At 41.8% G+C, this 6,992-nt stretch overlaps 1 pseudogene; it reads right to left on the minus strand.

Annotated features, from left to right (window-relative positions):
• Window positions 1-793: 793 nt before the first annotated feature.
• Window positions 794-6,317, minus strand: LOC108517718 (aspartate aminotransferase, mitochondrial pseudogene; annotated as a pseudogene).
• Window positions 6,318-6,992: the final 675 nt, after the last annotated feature.

Genomic DNA, 6,992 nt, shown 5'->3' on the forward strand with positions numbered 1-6,992 from the left:
TTTTCTGAGGCCTCCACCACCATGCTGAACTGTGAGTCAATTAAACCTCTTTTCTTTATAAATTACCCAGTCTCCAGTACGTCTTTATTAGCAGCACAAAATGGACTAATACAGGGTAGATGGTCAATCTAACAGTAGAATGGGAGGAAAATCTAGGTTAGTTAAAATCTTTGTGCATAAGGAAAAGAACAGCATGAAAAGTAGAAGAGATAGCCTTTTCTTTTCTTAAATAAGACAGGAAAAGCACCTTTTATTGTCCTTGCTGCGGTGGCAGCAGACTCATTAGTTTTCATAAAGCACAATTTCTGCAATATGGTCTGTTGATAACGTTGCTCCATCATGGGAGGACAAACTTGAGGCTGACTGTTAATGACAGAACTAGGTCTTCTCTCAAAGCCTCTAATGTGTGCTATTTCTCATGAAGAACCCCTGACACCATAAGATGCTTCAGTTAAAGCTTCTGAAATATTGCAGTGGTATAATTGACAGGTTTGTTGGTGTTATGAGTTTCTCACACATGTAAACCCTTTCGGAAAAGTTGGAGATAAAAGATAGGGGAGAGTTTGGTTTAGAGTCACAAAGTTCCAGATATCAGCCACAGACGCCTCTGCCCAGTGTCGCTACATGTTCTTTTCTAAGAAATGCATTCAATCACCCCGTATTATGCACTGTGATTGAAGAAAAAAGATCTACTCACCACCATCTACCCTCCCTTATTTATCCTCCATGTGAAGCTCATGGTAGCAGCAGCTGAAGACAGAAAAGTTGTATCTGTTTTCTCACACCAGGGCCATTACTTGGTGACCTGGTGAATGGCATAGGCAAGATTATCCATGTTACTGGAGGTGCTCCCTGCCACAGGGATGCAGCCATCCTTTGTCATATAGATGGAAAACTCCTCGGTTCACTTCTCCACCTGTTCAGGCTTTAGCCTTGTGAAACAAAGCATGCCAATTTAGTCAGTCATGTGTTGTCAGATGTGCGAGGAACTCTCCTTACTGCAGTTGGAGATCAGCTGAGTCTGCATGCTAATAATGCAGTTGGCCATGATTTTCACTTCTTGCAACTATTGTTTTCACAAACCCAGGCTGTTCAGAATGGTAGAGGCAATACAGGCCCCATTGAGAGAAGGGTTGGAATACATGGGACAGATCAGGATCTTCAACTGACTCCACTCTTTTGGTTTCATTCACTGTCTGCAGATCACAGTGAAGGCTCCCATATGCTGACCATATAAAGCCCATGTTCTTGCCATATGATTGACAGAGACAAACATTAATGCTCCGTTCAATGAAGTTGCACAGAGCCCAGGTATCCTTGTTACCATCACCACTGGCAAAGCCTTGGTAGACCATATCAAAGAATGCAGAGATTCTTTTCCTTTACCACTATTATTATTTCCTTCCACTGCTTTGCATGAGGTTCCCAAGCATGCAGGAGAAGAGCACTTTGCTCTGGTATTTTGAAATGTCCTCCATAGCTCCCGTGAAGTCAAAACTGCAAGTCTTGGGGTCATAGTATTAATAATCTTGTAGTTGCATGCCAGCTGCCCTGAAGATTGGTGTGTGATTTCCCCAGGGTGGTTTGGGCAGAAAGACATCTCTGTCTTCAAAATTTTAAAATCTTTGCATAAAACTGGCTCCAACCCTTAAGGCCCTAGTTCCAGAAATGATTCTCACAGTGACAGACTAGCCACTTTTCAACACTTTGCTCTTCTCACCCAAGGCTAGTTCTGTAGATGCCTTGCAAAATTCAGCTTGTCCCCAATGGGCAAGTATTCCTTGTCTAAATTTTTTAAAAAATTATATTTTAAGTTCTGGGGTACATGTGCAGAATGTGCAGTTTTATTACATAGGTATACACATGCCATGGTGGTTTGCTGTACCCATCAACCCATCACCTACATGTTCCCCTTACTATGTCCACGTGTTCTCATTTTCAACTCCCACTTATAAGTGAAAACATGCGATGTTTGGTTTTCTGTTCTTGTGATGGGTGATGGTTTGCTGAGAATAGATGGTTTCAGCTTCATCCATTGTCCCATGCAAAGGAGCATGAATTCAGCCCTTTTTTATGGCTGCATAGTATTCATGGTGTACATGTGCCCAGCATTTTCGGTTTTTTTTTTTTTTTTTTTTTTTTTTTTTTTTTTTTTTGAGACGGAAGTGCTCGCTCTGTCGCCGGGCCTGGAGTGCAGTGGCCGGATCTCAGCTCACTGGGGCAAGCTTCGCGCCTCCCGGGTTCCCGCATTCCTCCTGGCTCAGCCTCCGGAGTAGCTGGACTACACGGTGCCCGCCACCTCGCCCGGGCTAGATTTTTTGTGCTTTTTTTAGTAGAGACGGGGTTTCAGCCGTGTTAGGCCAGGATGGTCTCGATCTCCTGACCTCGTGATCGCGCCCGTCTCGGCGCTCCAAAGTGCTGGGATTACAGGCTTGAGCCACCGCGCCCAGCCCACATTTTCTTTATCCAGTCTATTATTGATGGGCATCTGGGTTGGTTCCAAGTCTTTGCTATTGTCTAAATTTTTTACGGTAATCTAACTGGGTCTCTTATCATCCCAGTAGGCACCAACTCCCAGATTCATCTTTTGCTATTGATGTCCCTTTCAAAGGCTTTTGTGACTCCCAGGATGGGATCTGGAGGTCTCATTTCCACATGGGCCCACAAGCAGCTGGCTCTGGCAGAGGTCATGGTGGGGAGGCCTAGGTAAAAGGTGGCAGTGATCCCCTAGAGGACACGGCTGGAGTGGAGCAGGGTAGGGCCATGATGGACCTTGAGAGCACAGTGGGTAGACACAGGACAAAGTAGAGGGCAAGAGGGCACAGACCCAGGGGCATGGGCTCCTGCTGAAGGTTTTGTTCTTGTTTTGTATTATAAGACCTCCACAGTGGAGTGAAAATGAAGTCAGTTCTCTGCATATTTTGAATTAAAGCTTGCACAGGTGTTTCAGCCTGCTAAACAGTTCAGTCTGGAATATTTCAGCTTTGAATTATTCAAATAATTATTTAAAAAATATTTTAATATAATTTAGCACACAGAGAATGCCTCTGTGTAAAGTAAGTGGTGGTAATTTAAAATAACTAATGATCATAATTATTGGAATCTAGTCTCCTGGGCATTTTCTACTTCATAATTTACAGGGAGCCTATGAGAGTTCAAACACACTGTATTTTGCCAAAGGAGCCTCATGCTTTGTCTGCATTTTATGGCTTCCTTTGCACCTGGAGCAGCTATTTTAGGACTGTCTAGACAATCACCCCAGCTTTAAAGGTCTTTTCCTTTCTTTTCACATAGTCACTGAGCATGAAGGGTAATAAATAGATGATGCTGGCACTCTCTCACCAAAGATACTATTCAAATAGAGACAGGAACAAGAATGCCTTTGCTCTGGCTCACAAAATCAAGGCGCCTTAATATACAGCCCCAGATGTCTACCAATTGGCCAGGCTTTCAACCAACAAGAAGGCCTTCCAATGTCCACATCTGTGTAGTAGCTGGATCATACTTTTGGTTGAGCTGTGTGAAATGGTTACTATTTGACCATCTTGGACATATAAAATGGCAATTTAAGATGTTTCAATCCAAGAGATTTGGGAAAGAATTTGGGAGTGCTCTGTTTCCTTTTCCCTCTCCAATTCCCAAGCAACATTCATCTGGGTTCTAGCAAGGACCCAGGATGCACAACTTCTGCAGGTCACTTTTGCCAGTACAGGGAAATAATGTAGCCAAGCATGATTCTGGAACATTTCGTACATACATGTCCTAGGTAATACCTAAAAGTCAGTAAGTAATATCCCAGGGAGATGTACACCGAGTCAGTTTACTTCACCCCTCACAGTCCTTTCTTTCAAGAGGTAAGAGACAGCTTTTAAGCTCTCCACAGGACTCCTACAGTCCACCTGTCCCCAGGCTCTTTAATGGGTTCTGAGACTGCATCCCAATCTTATACCCTCCTGGGAATATTTCTACTTGGTACTCTCTGATGGCAAAATTATTTCATTTTGGAGGAAAAAAATACACAAGCATAGATATCTACAGATATATAGATGTACATTGTATATAACATACAATATTCAATTATATACAACATACACTATATATGCATTTTACATTATATACTATATATATAATACGTCACCTAGCAATGATCAGTTTTATTTGCTTCCTTATAATGTTAGAGTACTTATTTATCAGCACAAGATGTGCACATATTAATTTTCTGCTAATATCATACCATTTCTACTGTAATGTTCAAGAGGTATCTCCACCCCTTACTCTGTCCCACTTTCTCCACTGATGATATGTGTACATGAATTAGTTTGGGGTCTGAAGTCCAAAGCATTTCTCCTGAATATAAACTGGAGCTTCAAAACGAGAGCAGCCCAAGAAGGTTGGGCCAAGGGCTGAGAAATTTCGTATCACAACTGAAAACTTTGTGCCAGGCACTGGGCTAAATGCAATGGTAGTATGGGGATACAAAGTAGATGAACACTCAGCCTCCACTTAAACAGATACAATTCTTATAGAGGAATAAAATTACAACACCAAGTGGAGCAAACACAGCACAGAACCAAGTCAACAGATGTTGTCTTAGTCCATTTTGCATTGCTATAAAGGAATAGCTAAGGCTGGGTAGTTAATAAACAACAGAGGTTTATTTTGGCTCAAAGTTCTGCTGGCTTTACAAGATAGATGGCACTGGCATCTGCTTGGATTTCCTCAAGGGCTTTTGTGCTCCATTAAAATATGTTTGAGAAGGTCAAAGAGGAAGCAGACACGTGCAAAGAGGTGTTTTGGCTTTCTAGCAACCCACTCTTGCAGGAACTAATCAATTCCCCTGAGAAACAATCTAGTTTCATGAGAATGGCACCAAGCTATTTATGAGGGAATCCATACCTATAACCCAGACATCTCCTACTAGGCCCCACCTACAATATCACCATGCTAACCATCAAATGTCAACATGAGATTTGATGGGGACAAACAAACCATGTCCAAACCACAGCAAATATGGATTCAAATTATCCGAGGGCCATGGCTTATGAGCAGCGTTATTAGGGCAATTTGCTTAACTTACTCTATTTCCTCCCTTGAGTATCAGTTAACAATAATTCAAATTTTACTTGGCATTTAATAAGATAATTACTGAAAATTTTATGTCAGGTAGAGTGAGACTGGCAAACTTAAAACACTATAAATGCAAGCCCTTATTTTAGTGAGCATCCACTGCATGCATATACTACCCCATTTCATCCTCAGCAATCTCAATCTTTTAATGTATTACTACTTTCTTCCTTTTAGATAGACAAGTTGGGCAAAATAAGTTAAATACTTTTACCACTAACAGAAGACTCTTTGCTGCAGGACAATAATGAAGTCCCAAACTGAAGGCAAATTTCTCCAAAGTCACCAGCAATTTTCACTTCTCAATTGCCAATATCTTCTCACTTTGTCAGTTTTCACTTCCCAGACACTCCTTAAAGCAATTCAATCTGTTTTCTACTTCCACTATTCAGATAAAACTGGTTTGGTAAAAGTTCTCAATGCTGCCATGTTGTAAAGCTGAAGGGGACTGTTCTGTTTTATTCTACCTGACCCCTCAGCACCACTAAACCTAGCTGGCCATTCATTAGCTTTGCCATCTGGAATCAGTTTTCTCCCTTAGCTTTTGCTACAAGCACCCCTTTTCTCTCTTTTCCTTCACTAGCCACTTGCTCTAGGGTCTTTGCTGCTGCTTCTGCTCCTTTAGAGCTCTAAATGCTGGCACTCTTCATGGCTCTGTTCCAGGCCAACATCTCTTAGTCAATCCTTCTGAAGATGTGCCTGGAATTTGTGACCCTCCTGAATCAGCCCCACCAGAAACAAGCTTCACGAGGGAAAGAACCTTTGTACATTAATTACTGAATTCCCAACACCTGAAAGAATCTCAGGCACACACCAGGTGCTCAACGAATATTTGCTGAAGGAATGTGAATTGCCTGAAGTGCTTGAGATGCTCCTGGGATGCCCTTCTGGACTTCTAAATTGGAATCACAATGCATCTGAGAACCAAAATCTCTGGTCTTCTACCACACCAACTTTTATCCATGTTCTTTCCTTAATCTGATATCCTCTCCCACTTCCTCATTCTTTAATGTGCAGGGAAGCCTTTCCTGACCCTCACCTCCACCCAGATTTAGTCAAATCTTCCTCTCGTGCCCTTTCATGGAACCCTCTCCTTTGTGGTACTGAGGTCCCTTAAATTTTACACATATCTGTGTGACTACTGCCAGCCTGCCTCAGATCATATAGGCTTGCCCGCACCATCATACCTCCATTCCCTCAGTAAGTCTCCCTCACAGTGGGCCCTCAATAAATATCAGTGAATAAACTGTTAACAATACAGATTTTATATTAATGTTAATATGTCAAAATATATTAACAATAAATATATTTAAATTATATATTTATGATATAATGAATAAGAGTTAAATGATGACACAAATTTCTCTCTCCAGCTCCGAGTTCTCTGAATTCTACATGCATATCTCCATCTAGGGGCGTCACATCTCCAAAAGGACGTCTGATGGGTTTCTCTATTTCAGCCTGTCCAAAACCCCAGCTTTTAAATTTTCCAATACAAACTTGTTTCTCTCTCAATAGTTCACTCATGTTAGTAAATAGCATCGCCCACCCAGTTGTTCAAGCACGATCTTGAGAGTCACATTTGATTCCCCCTTTTCCTTCACCAGCCCCTTACCCATATCTAATTAAACACTTAGTCCTGTTGCTTATACTTCTAAAATATATTTCAAATCCATCCCTTCTCCATCTCCACAGCTGCTGCCAAGCCCAATCTTCCATTAACAGTCAACTGGATGGTGGCTGCAAATCAAGTGGTCCTCTGTATCCATTCTTACTCGTCTACCACAGATTTTCTACACAGAGCTCAAAACATCAACCAAACCATCCCCATTAAAGCCCCATCCTAATTCAATGGCTTCTCACTGCAA

Source organism: Rhinopithecus bieti, unplaced genomic scaffold (assembly GCF_001698545.2).
Source record: "Rhinopithecus bieti isolate Rb0 unplaced genomic scaffold, ASM169854v2 scaffold_42192, whole genome shotgun sequence".
In the NCBI taxonomy this organism is placed as follows: Eukaryota; Metazoa; Chordata; class Mammalia; order Primates; family Cercopithecidae; genus Rhinopithecus; species Rhinopithecus bieti.